Source organism: Rhinolophus ferrumequinum, chromosome 16 (genome assembly GCF_004115265.2).
Source record: "Rhinolophus ferrumequinum isolate MPI-CBG mRhiFer1 chromosome 16, mRhiFer1_v1.p, whole genome shotgun sequence".
NCBI lineage: Eukaryota > Metazoa > Chordata > Mammalia > Chiroptera > Rhinolophidae > Rhinolophus > Rhinolophus ferrumequinum.
This window is the reverse complement of record NC_046299.1, coordinates 58,343,230-58,367,400: the sequence shown is the minus strand read 5'-3', so window position 1 is coordinate 58,367,400 and position 24,171 is coordinate 58,343,230. Positions and strand designations below refer to the sequence as shown.

General features: G+C 38.0%; 1 protein-coding gene across 10 annotated transcripts in view; it reads right to left on the bottom strand.

The window, feature by feature from the left end:
- NRG3 (neuregulin 3) overlaps positions 1-24,171 on the bottom strand; it is a 1,097,333-nt gene that overhangs the window by 170,176 nt on the left and 902,986 nt on the right. The window lies entirely within an intron of this gene.

The following is a 24,171-nucleotide window of genomic DNA, read 5'->3' as shown; positions in this document are numbered from 1 at the left end:
TATTCAACAGTTATTTCTGTCCACTGACCTAAATTTTTAGAACCTGTCCCCAAATGTTTCTTCTTTAATAGACGAATTTTAAATTAAGTTACTTTATCCAGCAGAATGAGTTTCATATTGTCTCTAAAAATATTTTTCTTAAATAAAAGTGTATTGGGGTGACAAATGTTAGTAAAGTTACATAGGTTTCAGGTGTACAATTCTGTATTACATCATCTACATATCACATTGTGTGTTCACCATCCAGAGTTAGTTCTCTTTCCATCACCATATATTTGATCCCCTTTACCTTCATCTACCATTTCCCTCTCCCCTTGTGCTTTGGTAACCACTAAACTATTGTCTGTGTCTATCAGTTTTTGTTTCTTCATTTGTTTGTCTTGTTCTTTTGTTGTTTTCAGTTTTATATTCCACATATCAGTATAATCATATGGTTTTCAACTTTTTCTGTCTGACTAATTTCGCTTTGTATTGCTGTCCAGGCATTTTACAGTATGACAACCCTGCTTACACCCAAAGTCTGGACATTTAAATAAGGACCTGAGTTTAGGATTCTTGCCGTAAATTCTCATTTTACTTTTCCTGGGCACTTTTTAAAATAACCACTTAGAGCTGAGTCTGTGAAAAGATAGTGACTGCTGCTCTAACCACCTTATAAGTAATAGGTGTTTTCTACCCTATGTTCCATATCCTGCTCACTGGTGACCTGGGATGGAAGACTGCCCTGCCCTTCCCCAGGGAAATAAATCTGTGACTAAAAAAAAAAAAAAAAGAAATCTTAGGGTTGATACAAAGTTAAACAGTGTCTTGCTATAGGAGTATTCTGAGTTTCTAATTTTTTAATGTGACTTATGACTCTCCAAAAAAGGGTTCTCGTTTCTGCCTCATCTAAAAGTCAAAAACAAATCATGGAATAAAATTGAGAAAATGTGATGTTAACATCGATACCACTTTTACTTTGATCAAAGATCACCATGAAATAATATGGAGCTTGGCTCTCTGATGTAAAATGCAAGCACATTTATGGATTTGTGGATTAGGGGCTTAGTTTTATGTATGTCCACCTGCCCTGATTTGTTCACCCAGAGGTGAATTTCTCATTGGCTGGGAACAGTGAGCACTCATTACCTATAACCTTGGCACAATACTGTAGACAAATTAACCAAAATTCAGCTTTTGACTAGCTTTGAGATCAGGATAATTTATAAACTTGGAAGTAGTCTGTTCTGCCAAAGTTATTAATTCAGTCAATGTTAGCTGTAAACACACAACCAAAGCAAACAAACAAACCAAAACCAAAAATCTAGATGTACTCGTATTAATCCCTAGGTTACTTCCCAGATTCCAAAATATAACCCAAACTAATTCCATTTATCCATCTGCCTTCCTGTCTTCCAGGTTTCACTTTTGAAACCACGGCTTAGACACCTCTGATGGTTCTCCAGTCTTTTCCATATGAACACTGGGTACTTCAGCTTGGCTTTAAGGCTCATCTGAATTTCACTCCCTTTTATCTGCTCAGCTTTATAATCTCTATGCCTCAAAGTATCTAATAAGTCAGGCTGGTCTCATTGCTAAGCATCTTTAAATTTTGATTATGTTCTCTCAACCTGGGATCCATTGTCTTCTCTCTGACCCTCTCAAATGGAACTCGCTTTTTACAGAAAACCATCTCTGACTATTCCTGATGTAGTTTGGCAGATAAGAAAATGGTAACTCAAAGAAGTTCTATTATTTGTTCAAGGTCAGAGACCTGACAAATGGCAATGGCAGGGTAGGAATCTGAATGCAGAGCTCCAAAATGCCTCTGTACTGTGCTTCTATCAGGTCCATACGTTAAAATCCCTGGAGTTGTAGTTAGTGAAAACTTCAGAAGACTTTTTAGCCAATACAGGCCATCAAGGAATTGTATATCAAAGGCAAGAAAAAAACTGAGTCCAAAATCCTCTGATCGGGGAAATCATGAACATATGCTTAAAATGTAAAACTCTACAGCACATATCCTCAAACTTGGGGAAAAAAACAAAAAGCCTCATAAAATTTACTAAAAAAAAGGAAAAAAATCTCATTTGCTCAGTAGAACTATACCTCAGGGCAAATTTTCATCTACAGGGGAAAATGTTTATCAAATGTATTCCGTATTATGTTTTGCAGAGTGTAAATGGCTTTCATTTCCCATCAAACGTTCAGCCTCAGGACTGTCATCCGAAGATACAGGGAAGAACCTGGTTATGTTGGCATCTAATTTAATTTTATTCTTTTGCTAGTTAAATTTTGCATGTGTTTTTCCCTTAGATAACTGCTCACAGTATATGTTTTTTTGCAACTTATACAAGCTTTTGTGATTTGTAAAATTCACATTTCAGTCAAGTGAAAACATCTTACCTGTGATTAAAATAATAGAGTAATGGCAAATTCGAACAAATGTCTGTAACTCATTTTAGAATATTCACATTCTTATTATTGCAAGAGTTACAGTGGCAGCATGTTTACCTTAGATCTCGGATGCCACATGAGAAAAATCTATGTAGTCACTCTAAAGACAGAGGAAAAACGAGCACCCAGGAAGGCAGGGGCGGTATGGCCACTCCACCAGTCACGGAGCCTTGGGTACAAGGCATAATCTCTCTGGCCTGTTTCTAAAATTGACTTACAATGGACCTGATGATCTCAGAAGATTCCTGCTGCTTTCTTCTTTCATCCTATGACTAGGCAGGGCAGTTGTAAACAAGGTCAGAAAACATTGATGAGTATATATCTCTAACTTGTTTCTGGATTTCTGAATGGACGAGGAACTTTGAACATTACTAGTTGGATTTTTTTCCTAATCAAAGATATTTCATAAAAGCTTCCTTCTTTAATGTTATACTTGCTCCAGCCAAGGCTCTGGCTAAGCTGGTCTCTCTCATGCTGTACCAACAACCACCCTGGCCAACTTTGGTTGGTCTAGGAGCAGCTCATGCAGAAGACAGTGAGTGTTCTCTTTGTCAAAGGAATGAAGAGTTCCAAGGACACGTTTTGGAAACTCTCCATTAAAAGGGGGCAGAAAGTTGTCCTCCATCTGGTGTGACAGAATCTAAAACACCTTTAAAAAAATCCATTCAAAGAATTCTAAAAAGCTAAAAGAAAACATGTGAAAATATTAATAGCGGCTGTCATTTCATGGTGACACTATTGGGAATATATTAAGCCTATAATGATATATTTAAATTCAATGAAACAAAGGGGTGCCCATAAAATTACATTTAATATAAAAATATAAACTACTTTATTTTTGATTTATCTTGTTTAAATTGATTCTGGGAGATATTTTGCTATTTGAACCTATTATATTCTCTGCTCCAAGTAGATTAACTATTGTTTTGGTTTCAGGGCAAGGTCGATTTATGAAAGTAATTTTGAGATTCTGTTTTTTAAATATTTCAAAAATACCAGAATTATCACGGATACAGGTAATGAGTTACCACTAAAATTTAAAGTCCACAATCTGCTTCTAAACAAGGATTTCCTTCATTTCTGCAATTACTAAAACAGCGTATTGTATTTCTCCCATGGACTATTCCTCCAAGCTGAAGGATGCGCGTGGACCGTGCTGCTCAAACAATATGGGGATGGATACTCTGCCTTCCTAGCAGTTGCTCTGGGCCAGGTCCTCAGCCAGCGTGAGAAAGACTGGCCTCTGACTCCCAGGGCTTTCTGGCTGCAAATGAGTGAAAGGTGAGGCATATTCTTCTTTGTGTTGCTTTCTAATACCTAGATGTTGTCACAACCTGATGGAAAGAGCCCCGTGCCCTTTTCTCCTCTGCCCCCACTCAGACACATCATAATAGAAACCCACACACATTTTAAATTAACAACATAAACCACATTGGAAAACACTCAAGCAGCTTGTGGTAAGAACTAAGTTCCAGAGCTGGGAATAGTCAGGTCTGGATCCTAGATGAGGTGTCGCTGCTAATTCAGCTACAACCTAGGGCCAATCATTCCCCTCTCCCTCGCCCATTGAGACTCAGTTTCCTTATATGTTAAGAGCATAGGCTAGCTGATTACAGTATTCTTCATACCAAACTGTCTATGATTATGAGTTCCTAAAGCTTGAAAAAAACTTGGAATAGTGATTCAAAATTGAATTTAAATATATAAATGCAAAAATATTCAGTTCCAATAAACTGTTGAACAAATTCTGCCCTCTTAACCATTTTCCCTTTAGACTTTCTGAATGTAAAGCTTGCTCCATGATTCAATGATTCAACACAATGCCCTAAAATAGTTCCAAAGTGACAATCAAGCTGCAAACATCTAGGCCACATAATGTATGCTAAATATACTAACTGAATTTTCTTTTTAAATAAATAAGCACAAATCCACTCCATATTGCATATTAGCATATAATATATAGAAAGTAAGCAATTTTACAGCCTGGATCAAACATAATTGTATTTATTTCTCATAATAGGATCACCTTGATGACATTCAATTAGATGTTACACGATAACAATTGCTACAGAATATGTATTCTTTCCCCTGCCGCAATACATAAATAAACAGATATATAACTTGATCTCATGACATGCTTTTAATATTATCTGGCCTATGCTTTGATCTCTATGGTTGAAAAATTTCTTCTACAGAGTAATGTACTCTTTGGAACAGAGTGGGTGCTATAGACTGAATGTTGGTATCTCATTAAAATTCACATGTTAAATCCTAACACCCGACGTAAGATGTAATCGCATTAAGAGGTGGAGCCTTTGGGAGGTGATTAGGTAGGTCATGAAGGCAGAGTCCTCATGAATGGGATCTGTTCCCTTATAAAAGAGACATCGGAGAACTCCCCTGCTCCTTCTGCCATGTGAGGACAGAGGAAAGAAGGCCGTCTTTGAACCAGGAAGCAGGCTTTCCTTAGACACTGAATCTGCTGGTGTCTTGAGCTTAGACATTGCAGCCTCTAGATCTGTGAGAAATAGATTTCTGTTGTTTCTAATCCACCCGGCCTATGGTATTGTTGGTAGAGCAGTCTGAATGGACTAACACTGTAGAGAATGGAAAAGCCTTCCCTTACTAGTCCAATAAGGGGTTTCTACAACCCTGCCTCCCCCTTGGGAGGGATGCCAGCCCTCAGAAACCTGCCTGGGACACAAATGTTTAAAGCAGCCATATTATTTATCGTAGCCCCAAATAGGAAACTATCCAACTATCCATCAATTGATAAAAAGATAAACAAAATGTAGTATACCCATACAAGGAAATATGTTTGACAATAAAAGGAATTAAATGGTGATACATACTACAAGGTGGATGAACTTTGAAGACATTGTGCTGAGTGAAAGAAGCAAGACACAAAAGGCCACATGTTGTATGAATCCATATACAGAGAGTGCCAAAACAATGTATAGACATTTGAAGAAAGGAAAAAAATTGTATTAAAATTGTAATACTCAATACATACTGATAACAAAAGATGAATACAAGTCATGTGGATACATTTTTTTGGCAGCCCTGATATAATAAATACCCAGAACAGGCAAATCTATAGAGGCAGAAAGTAGATTAGTGGTTGTCAGGAACAAAAGGGGGACAACTGCTGAAAGGGGGACAACTGCTGAAAGGGGGACAACTGCTAACGGCCATGAGGTTTTTGTTTTGTTTCGTTTTGTTTGTTTTGTTTGGAGGAGGGTGATGAATGTGTTCTAGAATTAGTGGTGATCATTGCAGAACTTTGTGAATATGCTAAAAAGCATTGAATTTTACACTCTAGAGGGATGTGTGTTATGATATATGAATTATATATTAATAAAAAAAGATCTAAGCAGAAGCAGCGACTGAGCCTAAAGGCAGCCGTCAAGCCCTTAGTTCCTCTAACGACAGAATTGTTCTGAGATGATGTGGGGGGTGCTGGCTGACCCCCTAAGCAGGTCTCCTCAGCCAAAAGCGATTCTTGGAGAGGGCAAGCCTCCCAGTAGCTGGGAAAATAAAGCGCCTTAGTCTTAAAATAGGGGATATGATGGTGAACATACTGTCCCCGTATTATCAGTCTCCCTTGCTACTCCCTGAGCTCTGTAAGCCATGAACCAAATATGATGTATTCACCATAATATTCTGGTATCAAGTTAGTGCTTGGCAAATGTGCTGAATGAGTGAATGATGCTTCTTTGGTTTGTTCCCACTTCAGGATCTCATATCCTGGTCCCGAAAACCTAGCCCTGCTATATTCTGAGAGTTTGTCTAAACCATAAGAACCTCAGCCTTCCTTGCAAGGAAGCCAGGCTGTACGGATGCTCAGCTTTTCGTTTCAGTGCCTTTACCTCCCGAAACCTACCAATCCTCAGGTACCAGATGAAACACCATTTGCTCTTACGCTTCGGTCCATAGCTGGGATTACCTTAAGAAAGGTTCTGCTAGTTGTGGCTCTCAGAGGATCAAGATAAATTGGAGCGACAGTTTATAATGTAAATACAAGAGGAGTGAGCACAAAAACAAATATTCAGAGGGTCTGGAAGGCAAAGGGAGGAAAAATAAAAGAGGAAGTAACAATTATGAGGCTCACACTATGTGCCAGATCTACAAGCCATTTCAATTGCCCCATCAGCCTGTTAGCCCCATTATATAGTTGAGAGCACTGAGGTTTGGGAGATTAAATGGCTTGCTCAACTTCACAGGACTACTGTAAAGTGTAGGGGATTTAGAGCAAGAAAAGAGGCCTTAACAGCCACTGAGACTGGGCCAAGGTTTGTAAAGAAACAGCGCTGTGGTCAAATTCCAGTTGTTTTGGTTCCTTGTGGGCCAGCATCCTAACCAAACTATCCAGACCCCAGGTCAGGTTAGTCAGGGGACAGCGGGAACTGACATGTAGAATCCCATGCTGGCCTGGTGGAGAGATCTGCAAAGCACTGGCCTACTCATCATGCCCCAGGCTGAATTCCCCTTTAGATCTCTATTCACATAACCTCTAATTCCTAGGGCTGAATAGCTTGCAGTCCTCCTCAGCCTGCCACAGGTCGCTTCCACAAATCTCACCTGCAATCAGCCCACAAAACAATTGTTTAGGGAAAGTTCTGAGCCCAAGGTAGAGCTCAGAGGATCAAGGTAGGCACACGTCAAAGCACTGATTACAGAAAACCAGAAAATATTTGCCGTTGTGTGGCAGACCTAGGACGCTGACCCGCTGGTTTCATGACTCATCCCGGTGTGCTGCTGCTCAGGGAGCAGCTGACAGCAGAGCCTGATTCTTTCTAGCTTTTCCTGTTCCTGAGCTCACAAAATCCCCTCTTTGGCCATGCTCAATTTCCAGGAGCGGTTCTGTGCCCTGGGTCTGTTTGGATTCAGATTTCTGGACTATGTCTAAGTTCTGCTGACTCCTGGATATATGCGTATGCATGTGGGGTGCTGAATCATGGTCCCTTGTCATTCCGGGGGCAGGCATTCCTACTGGACTCTCTTCTGGCTATGTCTTTTCTGGCCATTTCCATGATAAGTCCAGACTGCCCGAGTCTCCATGAGGCAGAGATGTACCTACCAGTTCTGTTACTTCTCGGGGGACCCTAAAACCCTTTATGTTTGGTCCTGCAGCTCTCCACTGACTCATGTCTGCAGGGAAACCAAAACCACATTTATGGTTCTGAAATTCACGTCTGCCTTTCATGAGACTTTTTTGCAAGGGAGGGGGGAATAAAAGCAGCATTCAGTCTTTTCACCAAGTTTCAGAAGAGCAATTGTTTGGATCAAAAAGGGAGACAGAACATTTTATAGTACACCTTAAATATCAGTCTTTTTACACATCTTGTCCTATTTTAGCCTCACAAAAATGAGTGCAAGTTGGGAATCTGTCAATTTTTGAATGGGAAAACGTGGTTAGGAAAGTCAAATGACATTCCCAGTTCTCTGCAGATATTAAATGTGGCATTCCAATTCTAAACTGGGGTGCTCAGATTCCAAGATTTGCATTCCATGCACACTGCAGGGCTGGATTTCTAAAGAGGCCTACTTCATAAGCTTACCAGTTACGCTTACTAAGTATATAGATTTCCAGGATTATTCCTCAAAACTGATCCAGCTAGTCTAGGGATCTGGGGATTTTCTGTTTTTCAAGTTAAGTGTGGGTAACATTTTACTCAACCAGAACAAACTGCTATCTCTTACCTTACTGGTGACAAGGAAGAATCAGTTGTAAATTAAGAATTAATTAAGAATCAGTTGTAAATCTTGAGAGCAGAGGCAAGATGACATTGGCAGCAGTGTGCAGGATAAATTGGAGACATAAAAATCAGTAGTAAGGAGATCCCTTCAGAGAATGCAGTTGAGAAGAAATGAAGTCTGGCAAGAGGAAGGGCAGTAGGGCTGGAAAGTGTTTGAGGTGGGGAGATATTGCAGGGCAGGTGGATGACCTGATAGGGACACACAGGGCAGCTAGTCCATGTCTCCTTGGCTTAGGTGAATTCTGGGCCCAGCAGGACTGTGATGGTGTTTCAAATAAAATGAGGTCATGACACAAAGAAGGGAAGAGAAATAGGAAACAAATGCCTTGCTTGAATGAGGCAGTAGAATTGCAGCCATCTTAAAGATTTTTCTCAAGTTTTTAAATGTATTTAAAAATTGCTTCTATTCTTCTTAACATGAACCAAAAACCCGTTTTCGATAGAGTAACTGCAAAGAACTGGAGCAAAACAATACCATAGAAGTAAACTGGGGGCGGCCGGATGGCTCAGTTGGTTAGAGTGCGAGCTCTCAACAACAAGGTTGCCGGTTCAATTCCCGCATGTGATGGTGGGCTGTGCCTCTTGCAACTAAGATTGAACACGGCAACTGGACTTGGAGCTGAGCTGCGCCCTCCACAACTAGACTGAAAGACAATGACTTGGAGCTGATGGGCCCTGGAGAAATACACTGTTCCTCAATATTCCCCAGTAACATTAAAAAAAAAAAAAAAGTAAACTGAAGCAAGGCAAGACTTCTTTTATTCTATCATCTTGATCTATTCTCTAAAGAGAAACCACAGAAAAAGATTAAAAGAAAAGTCACCTTTTACTGAAGAGAAATAAATGCATGCTGATTATTGATGTCATAAACTACTTAACAAAATTAACTCAAATCTGGAACCATCAACACTCAGAAATGGTGTATTTCTTATAATAACTGGACAACAGGCAACAGATAGTGGAAGACACTTCACTGATGGTATATCTTCTATCCTGATGTTATTGATATAATTCAGATGTTTAAGGAATTTGGATTTAGATGAAAAAACAATTTCAATTGAGTAGGGAAAAATTCAATGACTGTAGTTAAACTAAACATGAACCGATCTGTGTACCTTGCTAGAGAAGACCTGAGGACAATACTTTCAGGTCTCAGACTCCGTAGGAAGCAGACAATATAAATACAAGAGACATCTAAATTATAAAATGTGCAGGGAGACTATCATGAGGCATTTACACTCTAATTTAAGGTCAAAAGCCCCATTTTAACTATGAAGAGAAAAGAGAAGTAGGAAAAAATAGCTTATTGAGAATCAAATATATGCCAGATACTGTGGTGCATTTGACCTCATCTAATACAGCAATAATTAGAGATAGATATACAGGTGGGCAACTAAGCTTTTGAGTTTGTAACTTGTCCATACTGGAAAGCAATAACTGAAAAATTGAAATTCTAAGCCATTTATTTCATGTTAAGTGATATCAACTCTCTAAAGACAACCAATCTATTCTTCTGTTGCTTGGAACTCTCCTCTGTTTTAGTTGTTGGCCTTATCACTCACCTTATTACTCTCAAAGCCATTCTCTAACTAGACTAATGTCCTGTGTGCATTCCTGAAATTATTCCACCTTTGCTCACTGAATTTCTCCAGCTTTCATGGTTCAGTTGTGTACATCGCTCCTTAAAGCGTCCTCCCAGGGCACTGTTGCCTTTACCAAGTACCCGCCTCTTCATCCATGGAAGGCCCTTTTCACTAACAACCTCATTTGCCAATTATCGTACTTGACCTCAGCCTTGGGAATTCACTTTCCATGCTACTTGCTATTTTCTAAATCTTGTCATTGCTGGGGATGCTAAGCATGTAAAGCTAGCAGGAAGGTCTCACACAACTTTTTCCTTCCTACAGAACTCAGTACAAGACCCTGAGTAAAATGTTTTTCATTATTAGCACAAACAACAGTAATTACAATAATTACTTTAGGATTTATAAAATGCATCCATCTCTGTTGTCTCAACCATTTTTAATATACCACCTCATTAAAACCTCATAAGAAACATGGGTAAGTATTATTATATTTTAATGTAATTATCAGATGATAGATATTATTTCCTTCATGCTGCTTTTAAAGGAAAAAAGGACCAGAGAGGATATAAAAGTTGGCACAAAGGCAAACTGCTGGGAAATTCTATCTGTCTTTAATGCCTCACTTAGGGTTGACAATACATGTTTGGGAGAATGAGTAAATGAATAAGCTAGAATTCAAGCCAGGCCTTCTAACTCTGAACTTTCTATCACACTACTCAGGATGATTTATTTGACAGTGTACTTGTTTATGTTTTCCTCATCGAGTCTAATTCCCACATAGTTTACATAGCTTTGGCTTTTCAACATCTCACAGTAAGTTCCAATAAATACCAAACTCATTAGCTCAGTCAGAGAGAGGAAACAATAGCTAGTTTCATTTTAATAGGACTACATTCTCCATTAATGATGATTAAAAAAAAATTAATGGTGATTTCAAACAAGACTGAGCTTGAAAATTTGGCAGTCTGAGTGATCCCAATTACAATAGATTTCTTAATTATGCTTTGTAAAACTTTTCATAAAGGCATTTCCATGATGACTTATAACAAATTAAAAAAAAAAAAAAAACATGGAAATATATCCCCTTTCTTCAAAGTAAATGAATGACATATGGTTACAAATGGTTTCTGCCCAAAGGAGTAATTGAATTTCAAACAAATTTGCATGGGCAATCAAATGTGCTTAACATTTAGAGCACTAAGATAGTCTGGAGAGGGGATGATTTTCTAAAGGGTGGTTGGGTTAGGACAAGGCAAGATGTGGGTTGGAGGAGAATGGGACTTGCTGTGGAGTTTCTCCTTCATTAGAATCAGAAACATTCAGATAGATCTGTCCAGTCCAGGAATTTATATATAACAATGGTTAGAAGGTATTAATTAGAAGCTTTATGCAGACAAAAAAATTCTTTATAAAATACAGCACATACATACAAATATACTTAAAATTCAAAAGGGAGACATAAATTGAGTTGTACCTCAGGTCTGGTTTCAGCAATCAGACTATTCTTGAGAAGGAACTAGTGAAGAGTTGTGACCCAAGTGTCTAAAGGAAGATAACCTGGGCATCCCATCTGGTTTCCCTTTCATAGGGCTCCTTTCCTATACTGTCTGATCTCTCCTTGGAAGTGAGTTTCCTTCTTCCAGGGCCCGTCTAACTCATAATAAATAGTCCTTACTATTGCTTCTTAACCTAGCTCTCTTAATCTGAGCTGGCTAGGTCTGCAAGTGGTTCTACAAGGATCAGCCACATTCTACTTCCAGGAGAGTATCCTGTGGGTGCTGCTATATAGAGTGGAGCAAAGGAGAGGTACTAAAAGTTGTTTAATGATGGAGTCTGTTCATACTAGATATTCCCATGAAACAGACCTCTGGATGGGTGGTATACTGCACTTCCAGTATAATATCCTGGCACTCCTCCTTAGCAAGAACGGCTCTATTTATACCAATTTAATTCATTTTCACCCAGTGTTATGAGGCATAAGTCTTCATTCTTTCTGGGGATAAGAGTTCAGATTTAACTGAATCAATTGGGCCAGTTTGAGCCGAATAGGCCAAGAGTAGAGGTAATAGAAGGGGGAAAAAGTTTTATAGAAAAGACAAAAAGAAACAATACGACAAGTGCCAGAAAACAGGTCACAGAGCTCTGAGACAGATAAGATTTATATAGAATGCACATTCACATTTTTGGAATTTAAAATACAGAAAGTCTACCTTATCAGAGTTTTAGTCCTAGCTAAATCCCTAGTCTTAGTGGGATTTTAGTCCAAGCTCAGCACCATTTGATTTTCAGCATTATTTAATATGGTTGGGCTTTGTTTATGTCAGGTATTAAGTGGTAATTTTGCTACTGAAATCTGTAGCCTGGAAGAGATCCCGAGAGTGGTGAAGAGGTAGAAAGAGGTTCTAGAAGCAAGAAGTTCCAAAGATCTCTTTGAGTTCCTAAGACCTCTGTGATCCAGAAGAGATTATGACCTAGACAGCCATCAGTAGAAGTCCTGAATTAAAGGGAAAGAGACAAAAGCACAATACAAGACCCCAGCCTGGGGCCACCTTTTCATCAATATGGCACAGGGGAGAACATTTGGTTTTAAAAGCAAAACTGATACAATCCCTTCTTCTTCTCCATTACAGGTGTACATTTTTATTCAGGAAAACACTTTCTAGTAGAGGGATCCTCCTTGATGGAAATACCTACACAGTCTGCCTTACAAAGTAGAACACTCCCAGGGCTCTTCTGGGAGAATAAAGACGGATCAAAGAGATTACATTTATCTACACGTTGTAGTAAGAAGAATATTGAGATTTCCAGGGTAAAGGGAATGGAACTTAGATGCTCAGGGCATCAGAAAGAGAGGGGAGAGGTTCTAGCCACACGGGGGCAGATGGAGAGACCAAGAAAAAGACCAGGAAGAGGAAATTTTTTGGTTGGAGGTTAGGTGGTAAACACACACACACACACACACACACACACACACACAATTAAGAAGGAAAGTGTCAACTCTTTAATTATGTTTTTTGTTCCAGTAAGCTGTTATGTGAACACCACCTGTAGCTCCCCAAACCTTTGCGATTCCGTTGGTAAATGGTGGGGAAATCACTGAAAAGAGGTCCAAAATCTGGGCCACGATAGGGAGCAGTCATTTGAGGTAAGATGCAGCAGGAGTCCTGAGTTCAACCAGATTAGGAAATAAAGCAAGAAGCACCTGGGCATTTGATTGACACTCTGGGGCAGGTACAGTGAACTTCTTTAGGATGTCATAGCATTTAAATATATAAATATATTTCAAAGAACAGTAAGACCAAAGCCAACAATCCATTTATGTCGGTTCTGCAAGACTCTTACTTAAACCTCGAGAACAGGGGCAACCATAATGTGCCATCTCAGAACAATGATAATAAAAATACTTCTCTGGAAGGAGGTCGACATGGTGGGTTTGAACATTTATTTCAGCACTTATTAGCTGTGTGATTTCCAAGAGCTTATGGAAACTTTCTGAGCCTCACTACTTCTCCGTAAAATAAATAAAGGACTAGACCCCACACCACAGAACTGTTGGGATTCAAGGAGGGGACAGACATTTAAAGTGCTTAGCACAGCGCCACCTATGACAGGATTCTTAAGTACTTGCTGTGATCTAAACATGCTTATTGCTAAGAATGAAGCAAGATGATATATATGAAACTACCTTGCAAAGTGTAAGGAAATATACTTTTGTGATTATTGGTTATTATGAAATAGAAATTTAAAAACTCAAAAAACAAAATTCCTAAATGTTTGGTCCTAAATCTGAGAAAATAATCTCTGCCTTTTACAGGGTAAATTGTTTCCTCCTGGGTCAGAAGCAGCACTAAGCCCATCTGCATCAGAGGCACCATGGGAGGACTAGAGAGCAAAAATAATATTTAGCACAAGGATCAGGAATTTCCCACTGAGCTCCCCAGGCCTCCTCTTCAGGAGTATCCTTGAATGAGAAGCCCCACGTGGCCTCTAGGTTTCAGAATGTACATTACTATTTACTAATAATGATAGTAATTAATATTATTTATAAAGCTAATCCTAGAGGAATCTCTAAATACATTTCCAGTTCTACTTTTAAATGTATTAATTAATGAACATTTTATTTATTATTCTGTATTTTAATGCAATTATTATTCATAATATTCTAGGAATTAATATGTTTGTCAAAGTGAACCCAATCATGTATACAAATAGTGGCCAATGAAAAGATATTTGCAAAATATTTGCAAAATTGAGTATTGATATAAGTGAAAACCACCTGGTTATGAGTGCATGGAAGTGGGTTGGTGCAAAGGTAATTGTGGTTTTTGTGGTAATTATGGTTTTTGCAATTATTTTTAACCTTTCAAGCTGAAATTATTTTTGCACCAGCTTAATCAATGAAATGCTTTTGTCTGCTACAATTCAATTGCACTGCAAATCGTATCAAAGGTAATCCTGATAAGCCTGTACAGGTTATAGTGACCAATGATTTGCAACGAAGAGCATTCCAAGGAGGGAACCATGCTGCCTGCACAGAATACCAGTTCCTTCTCCTAAGTAGCAGCCCTGCTGTCCCTTCTGTCTGGGATCCGAGAGTCACCTGCCAGCTGAGCTAACATTTCCCATCTCCCTCTCCAGCTTTCATCACAAGTCATGTGTATGCACCTTCCAAGACATGCTTCAGACATAGCTTTGGGTCACACTGTCCAAAGTGGCTTTAAAGATTAAAATTTTGTTTGGAAAACATTGCCTATGACATAGAATCTTTAAATTGTATTTGTTAGTGATTTCTATGTTTCCTTCCACAAAAGTTCTCAACCTGATCTAGGAGGGAAGATAATGGATTTAAATGAGATTATGCCACAAAAGACAACATGCTTAATTAACAAATATTTTCAGAGAATATACCGGATATTACAGATAAGGTATAAAAATGTAAATAAAGGTTTCTGCCCTTAAGATTATTATGCTGTGGAAGAAAGTTCTCATAAGGATGTAAATATAAAACTATAATGCAATGTGCTGAAGGTTTTGAAAGGGTATGAAAAATATACTTTTTTATGTAACCTCTGTCACTTGACTCAACATGAAAAAACGAATACATATGAGATATAGGAGTGGATTTTGCTGTGTGCCTTTGTGGTATGAGCACAGGTCCCAGTGATTGGTGCTTGCTGATAAATTTCTTGATTTTGCAGGACTGAAGACGTCTTTCTGTTGCCATTTCATTTAAGGACATGTCAAAATGTAAAATCTTGGTTCACAGTTAATGTTTCTAACAGTTTTATAGATGCTTCTTTGTTGCTTTTCGATTTTGACTAAATTCAAATTTAGCCTCGTTTCTCTTCTTTGAAAATGACTTTTTTGTACTTGGCAGCATGAAGCTCCTTATTTTTGCTTAGAGGTTTAAAAACTTACCAGGGAATGTCTACATGTTAGTTTCCACATAGTAATTTTAACCGTGCTTGGTAAGTTCTCTTTCCTTCAAGGGTCTTTATAGTTCTGGAAGATTTTCTATTACATAATTATCTATTGATTTTAATTCATTCACCTCCTTCTGGGTCAGCTTTTGCAGTATTTTCATGTCTTGCATTTTGTGTCATTATGTACTCTTACGTTAAATTTACTTTCTGAGACATCTCTTTTTGAATTCATCTTTTGGTTGATATTTTAGTAATGTCGATTCTGTTTTTTTCCATATGCAATAAAGGTCTTATTTTTATTTCACCCACATTTTACTACAGCTTTAATCTAAGATTAAAAGAAAAATCTCTCATCCTAATATTTTCTTTTCTTCTATGTAAATATATATATTTCAAAGTAGATTTTATTCTGAACCCAGGCATCTTTATTGTCATTTGTTCCAATTATTTGTCTTAAAAAAAAAAAAATCTCATCTTTACTTTCAAAGTGTGGTGCAGGTACAAGGCATATCAACATCAACTGGGAGTCTGAGACAAATGCATAATCTTGGACCTACACTCAGAAGACCTACTGAATAAATCTACATTTCAGTAAGATTTCCAGGTAATGCACATACATATTAACATTTGAAAAAACCCTGGTCCAGGGGACTTGGTTATTAGGGTTCATGTAAATTAGCCATGATAACAGAACAGATGCCAACACCTAAACCAGGCTGTCACAGGTCTGTACATTTCTGTCTCTAAGATGTGGATTAGGGAAAACAGGGTTGCCAAGCTCTAACGTGACGAAAGACAGTCTGTGTGTGATGTAGCCCATAAGTTGCTTTGCATATTTATTTAATCATCCATTATGGTTTCTTCCCTAAAGCATGGATGACAACACCCAAGGTAATCTAACTCTGAACATTTCAAAGCCAGTCCACTGGAGGACTGCTAGTGACGGCAGCTCTGTGGCAGAGGAGAGAGGAGGATTTCACTAGGAAGGCTTGTCTCAATCCAGGCAGGTGTTGAGACGTAGGCCAATTAATGTTCACAGTTTTGTTTTGTTTTATCTCCAGAGGTTCAGTTAATTTCCACGTCATTGCTTTTACTGTCAATGTGGAATACAGATGATGATTAGGCTTACCCACGTATGTGCAGCTCAAACTGGGGTATTCATAATGGTTCCTTCTGCTTATTGTCTTTATTCTTTCATTGCTTCATAAGCATTACAATGAGATCTGATAGGAAGAGGGCTCCAAGCCCAAAGTTTCACCCTGCCATCGCCTCAGAATTCCACCATTCTAGGGAAAGCAAAAACTGGTTAAAATTCCAAACACATTAGGCCAATACAAGCTTCTCTTTTTAAAAAGAGAGTGTATTTCACTGGCATACAATTACTTTCTGCACTTTTTTTATTAAATGAATATTACGTAGGCCTTGGTGACGTCGCAGTAAACAAATAAATGAAGCTTTTTCCCTCTTAGAGATGATAATCTAGCGAAAATATCAGACACTATGAAAATACTCATGCAGAGATGGTAATCAATCATAAGGAACTAGAGATTGCCAGGTATTTGTATGTGTCTGTGTTCAGGAGAATGATACTGCTATTGTACAAAGGGTACTCAACAGAGCCTTAATTAAAAAGTGAATTTCAGCACAGGCTAGAAGAAAGCGAGGGGAGAAGGCCTGTAAATGTGTGAAGTAAGAGCATTACAAGCAGAGAGTGTACCATTGCACAGTAGGACAGAATATTTTATTTTGAAAATTCACAAAAAGTGAAAGACCAAAAGGTTATTACTGCCCATTAAAATCAGGTACCAAGTCCCCATCCACCCTACTGCTGTTGTCCTAATTCAGATCCTCAGTGTCTCTTGCCAGGACCTTTCCAGTAACTTCTTTACTAGTCTCTTTATTTTTAGCCACATATTAACTTACTCTATCATCAAGCAAAAATGTACTCATGCCACATTTCTGCCTAAAGTTCTTTAGAAACATCCACATGGAGGAAAACAGCATTGGAGATCTACCATATGTTCATTCACAAAAATCAATTTCAAATGCATTTTATGCTTAAACCTAAAAAGCAGATCTTTAAAATTTTCAAAGAAAATGGAGCAGAACATATCCATAACCTCAGATTTGTTTACTTTTCTTAAACAAGACACAAAAAATAAGGACAGAGTCTGACAACTCCAACTACAGTACTATTAAGAACTTCTGTTTATCAAAGACAATTAGTATGCCACAAACTGGGAAAATAATTTATAATGCATATAATTGACAAAGGAGTTAGTATCCAGAATATGTAAAGAGCACCTGTAAATCAATATGAAAAACTTTCAAAAGCTCGAGTCAGCTTTCACAGAAAAAGAAATATAAAATTATTTTAAAAAAAAAAATTCTGCCTGGTAAAAAAGGTATTTATTGATAAGGTCATGGAAGGCAGATTGTGAGGAGGTAGGTGTAAATTAGTGAAAACAATTTGGAGAACTATTTGGCATTACCTTTTCAAACTAAATATGAACATTTCTTACAACCCAGCAATAGCATCCAAAATACAGTCAATCCTCAAGAGAAACTTTTGCACAAGTGCATTAGATGACATACATAAAAATATTATAGCAGTTCTGACAGTAAAAGCAAAAACTGAAACAGCAATTAACCGACATAAGGCTAAAACATAAACAAATTGGGAAAATAAATTATCTCTAACCACATTAATCAACAAGGATAAATCTCACAAATATAAGATTGAATTTTTTAAAATCACCAAAATATATGTCCTGTATTATACTCTTTAAATAATTTTCTGAAATGAGAAGTTGCTAATCAATGGGCGCAAAGTTTCAGTAAAGCAAGATGAGGAAGTTCTACAGATCTAATGGACAACATTATACCTACAGTCAACAATACTACAGTCAACAATTTTAAGTATTGTGCACTTAAAATTCTGTTGTGGGTAGATCTCATGTTAAGTGTTCTTACCACAATAAAATAAAATGGACTGCATAGACAATATATTGTGGAGATGTGTACAAATTTAAGAATATTCTTTATCCCCTGGATGGTGTTTAAATCTCAGAGGAGTACAAAAGGATCCTCAATAGTTTTACTATGCTCAAATTTGTTAACTTGGGTAGTTGGGAACAAAATGCTGCTTTTTGTCATTTTTACATATATATAATTTGTATTCTTTGAATAAGTGATATATTTCATAATTTAAAAAGAAGAGGAAGGAGTGTGAAAAACAGCAAATCTTAGGCTAAAATCCCAGATGTTTTACTTTGAGTAACACACTGTGAGATTCACCATTTTCCCCCTTCATGTACAAAACTGAAACAGAGAATTAGAAATAACGTGTAATCACTAGTACAGTGCTAGGCACATGGCAAGAACTGAATAAATAGTGACCATTATGTGGGGAGGGTTCTTTGATGGATTCTCATGGTTTGTTCCCTCTTTTGTATGACATATGCTTTATTTTGAACTGGCCTCAGCCAAACTGTCCAGTATCACCTCCCAGAATTGCAGCTTTTCATTACTGCTTCAGCCATATTCCATCATTCCTCATTTATCTGCTTTCAGTATCAAGCCCATTTATCTGCCATAATCCCTCAAGTTTCAAGCCAAATCACATCTATACTGTGAAGCAGACATCATTGTTTCACTGCCTCCCCATGGAGAAGTTTAGTGTTTATATGTCTGTCTCACTATAGTATTGCCAGCTGCATGAGGGCAGGGACTATATTATTTTTTCTTCATTGTATTACAAGGCCAGAGACATGGAAAAATATAAGCAATCAATAAATATCTATTGAATGGATAAAGTAATAATTTTGAGATAACCTCAGTTTTCTACATTCTGGTTTGGGTTGAAAAATATGAAGCACATATAATTTTATTAATTATGAGTAGGTAAATGTTTCGTTGCAGAAAAACTAATGAAGAAATATTTATAAAACAAAGAAATATTGTTTAATAATAACTATTTTCTTATTCTAAGGCCATTTAAACAAGAAAACCTATATATAATCATCTATGAAGAATATACACATCTATATCATTCTAAGACCATTATATAACTGAAACAAACAAACACCAACAAATACATATTTATATAATGTCATGTTGGTCACCCAAAATAATAATTTATAATGGCAAAATGCAATAAGTCAATTACTCTACTGATTTTAAATCAATCTGGATATTTCTTTCCTGGGACATTTAGAAAAATGATGCTAATGTGTGTAGTCTTGTATCGTTCACATTTAAATTTGTAATACCCAGAGTAAGTGGAAAGTGTGTTTTACAAGCTAGAAACTACTAAAATAAAAATAGGAACTCTAAAGTATTTATTCAAAATAACCACATAAAATGTGCCTCTCCCCCCTTTTTTACTACACACTCACCAATAATCATGCTCAAAGTGGTGTGTATAAGAGCAATTACTCAAGGTACATAAAAGTGAATTGTAAATCTGTGCAGAATCCATGAATTAATTCATACATGTTTTTCCTTCACAACACAACAGGGAAACACCAGCTACATTTCTATTTTCAGGAAAGGGAATCTCCATTCACCGTGCCCTGGTGATTCCTTGAGACCCCATCCCACCCAGCTTGTGGGCCCCTACACAATAGCTCCTCCACTGTAGTCATGGCCAGTCCTCACAACCAATCAGTCTGAGGGTCAATCCCTCCCATTAATGTTCAAAGAGCAACCAAGCCTCAACTACAACATGAGGGTACACACAACCCACACAAGGGACACACCTGGAGCACACAGCTCAGGTAACCAGAGAGAATGCACCACTGGGTCCCACAGGACACCTACTACATAAGGCCACTCTACTTAGACCAGGAGATATAGCAGCTCCACCTAATACATAGAAACAAGCAAAGGGAGGCAGCCAAAATGGGAAGACAAAGAAACATGTCCCAAATAATAGAACAGGAAAAAGCTCTAGAAAAAGAACTAAACAAAATGGAGACAGGCAGTCTACCAGATATGGAGTTCAAAACACTAGTTATAAGAATGCTCAATGATCTAAGGGAGAACTTCAACAAAGAGATAGGAAACATAAAAACGGCAATAGAAAACATAAAAAAGAACCACTGATAAATGAATGATACAATAACTGAAATGAGGAATACATTAGAGGGAATTGACAGGACATTAGACGAAGCAAAGGACTGAATCAGTGAGTTAGACAATAAGGTAGCAGAAAACACCCAATCAAAACAGCAAAAAGAAAACAGAATCCAAAAATTTAGGAGAGTTTAAGGGGCTTTTGTGTTAACATCAAGCATACCACCAGTCACATCATAGGGGTACCAGAAGGAGAGGAGAGAGAACAAGGAATTGAAATCTATTTGAAGAAATGATGTATGAAAACTTCACTAACTTGGCAAGGAAATAAACATACAAGCCCAGGAAGCACATAGAGTCCTAAACAAAATTAACCCAAAGAGGCCCACACCAAGATACATCATTAAAATGTCAAAGGGTAAGACAAAGAGAGAATCTTAAAAGTAGCCTGAGAAAAGCAGTCAGTTACCTACAAGAAAGCTCCTATAAGATTGTCAGCAGATTTCTCAACAGAAACTTTACAGGCCAGAAGGGATTGGCAGGATATATCCAAAGTGATGAAAAGCAAGGATCTGGGGCTGCCCTGTGGCTCATGTGGCTCACCTGGGCCAGTGAGCTGCACCCTCTACAGCTAAGACTGTGAACAATGGCTCTCCCTGGAGCTGGACTGCCTTGAACAGCCGGAGGTTGGTGTGAGCTGCTGTGTGCTGCCATGTACTGCTGTGAGCTGCTGTGGGCTGCTGTGGGCTGCTGTGTGCTGACGTGTGCTACCGTGAGTGGCTGTTGGCCGTGCTGGCCAGCAGCAGGCATGAGCAGCCGGCAGCCGACAAGAGCTGTTGTGATCTGCTGTGAGCAGCTGACCAACGACTGGTGACCGACTGCCTCGGCCGGGGTAGCAAGGCTCATAATACCAACATGGGCCAGGGAGCTGTGCCCGACAACTAGACTGAGAAACAATGGCTTAAAAAAACCCAGGGGTGTGGGGTTGTGGGTGGGGGCAAAAAAAAAAAAGAAAAAGAAAAGCAAAGACCTACAACCAAGATTACTTTACCCAGCAAAGCTATCATTTAGAATTGAAGGACAGATAAAGAGCTTCCCAGATAAGAAAAAAACAAAGGAGTTCATCACCATCAAACTAGTATCCCAAGAAATGTTATGAGGGGCTTCTTTAATAAGATGGAGGGAAAAAAAAGATAAAAAATATGAATAATAAAATGGCAATAACTACGTATCCATCAACAATTACTTTCTATGTAAATGGAATAAATAGCCTAATCAAAAGACATAGGGTGGCTGAATGGATAAGAAAACAAAACCCTTACATATGCTGCCTGCTTGAGAGTCACTTCATATCAAAAGACATACACACAGACGGAAAGCAAAGGGGATGGAGAAAGATATTTCATGAAAATGGAAAAAAACAAAGCTGGGGTAGCAATACCTATACTAGACAAAATAGATTTTAAAACAAAGGCTATAAGAAGACACAAAGAAGGACCTAGCTATCCTACTTTTGGGTATTTATCTGAAACCCAAAACACTACTTTGAAGGGAGATGTGCATCCATATATTCATTGCAGCATTATTTACAATAGCCATTATTTACAAGACAATTGGGGTGTCCAACAATGGATAAATGGATAAAGAAGAGGTGGTACATATATACAATGGAATATTACTCAGCCATAAAAAGAATGAAATCTTGCCATGTGCAACAACATGGATGGACCTAGAGGGTATTGTGCTGAGTGGAGTAAGTCAGACAGAGAATGACAAATACCATATGATTTCACTTATATGTGGAATCTAAAGAACAAAATAAATGAACAGACAAAACAGAAACAAATTCATAGATACAGAAAACATTTTGATGGTTGACAGATGAGAGGGGTGTTGGGGGATGGGTGAAAATGGGGAAGCGCTTAAGAAGTACAAATTGGTTGTTACACAGTAGTCATGGGGATGTAAGGTATAGGATAAGGATTATAGTCAATAATATTGTAATAACTATGTATGGTGCCACATGGGTACTAGATTTATTGGGGTGGTCACTTTGTCATTATATAAATGTTAAATCACTATGGGGTTCACCTGAAACTAACATAATATTATGTTAATTGTAATTGAAAAATAAAAGTTATTTTAAAATGTTTGCTTAAATAAATAAATAAAGACAGATTCTGATGCAGTGTGGTCTGCAGTGGCACTTGAGATTCTGAATCTCTAACTAGCTCCTGGATGATGCTGATTTTGATGGCCTTGGACCACACTGTTAAGTTCCAAGGATAGAGGACAAAACAGTCTTTAACTCAAAGGCTGTAACAGTCTTTGGTTGCAGTCCCACAGATCTGTGTTCAAATCCTAGCTCTGTTTCCTATAATTATGTCACCTGAGTACATGCCAGCCTCTGAGCCTTGGTTAGGTGGAGGTGGGTAATATCACTTTGTTCATCTTATTGCTGTGAGGTGTTAAGATGATCTTAGTAAATCTCCAGGTACAAAGTCTGTATCCCACGACTGTCATTTCCTGTTACTGAGTTCTTGAAACTTCATTTGTTAAAATTGATGTTATTGAAAATGCAATTATTATATCTCATGTGTATTGAAAATAAGTAGGTCAAGATGCCACCTAAATAAGTCAAAACATTAGATGTCATTTCGTTTTTATAACATTTCTCTTTCCATGTGCTCTGACAAATGTCTTGTTTATGAGCTGAACGTTATTAGAGGAAAATAAATTGTTGGAAAGGTAGTGCAAACCTTTGGAAAAGCAAGAGGCTAAAACACATTTTGAGATTGTGACTTCCTCCCATGAAATTTTGTCTGACAACTAATTAGGACCTTGGCAGCCAACAGCGTTCTGGAAAGCTGCAATTCCATTAAATCAAAGCAGGGAAGGGTTGAAGAAAAATGGGAGTTTGAGTCTTTCAAGTGTATGTGGAAAATGAGTAGAAATGCTTCAAAAATAAAATGATTAGCATGGATGCCAAACTGTCCTAAGCAAATGGTGCCTTAGAGAGTATCTCCCTGATGTATTACACTTTTCTACAACACACTCTATCCGAAACATTTATGATTAACCAAAGAGGAACATAAAACACGTCCAGTGTTGTGCCCTAGTTCCAGAACCCCCACCAGACTGCCATTTACATCTTTTGTCTGTGGACTTCTGGTGGCTGTTCCTTAGTTATTCTCCTTTCTCCTCCTGTTTAGCTACTCAGGGTTTATGAAACAATGACACATGACAACTCCAAAAGGCATCCCCAAAATGTGAAGCAAAATGTATAATTAATGCCTTTTCTAGAACTAAGCAGTTTAAAAAGTCTTAACTAATGATCAGGTTTGGATTTATATGGGGCCTCCTTTAGTTGTATATCTTATAGCGATTGTGGGCCCCTGAGGAGAAGCGTGGCTCACTGTCCACTCGCTTGGCCATTGTCTGCTAATATGTGATATGAGAATGAGCTCAAGAGTTTTGTCTCCAAGATCAATTTTTATCAAAACAGCAAAAATTAAATAAGGACTCCATAGTATAACTCAATCATGCACATAAAAGAAAAACAAAATAATGGTGTCTTACCCAAATATTCAGACAACTTGGCATAATTCCATGCCTCAACGGTCATCACCACAGTTGGAAGTAGTAATAAATCATGTTTATGAAAGAAAGTGGCAGTGAGACTTCATGAGGATTTCACACCTCTATGGCTCTCATGCCTGCTTGCAGGCCACATTTGATGTTTTCCTGTGATGCACCCGCTTTCTGAAGAACATCACAGGTCCCACCCAGTCTCTCTCTCTGTAAGACAACATACTTCTCTAGCAAAGGAATAGAATGAAGTTCTATTTTTTTAAAATGTTTTTGAGAAATCGCCAAAGAAGTTATTAATAA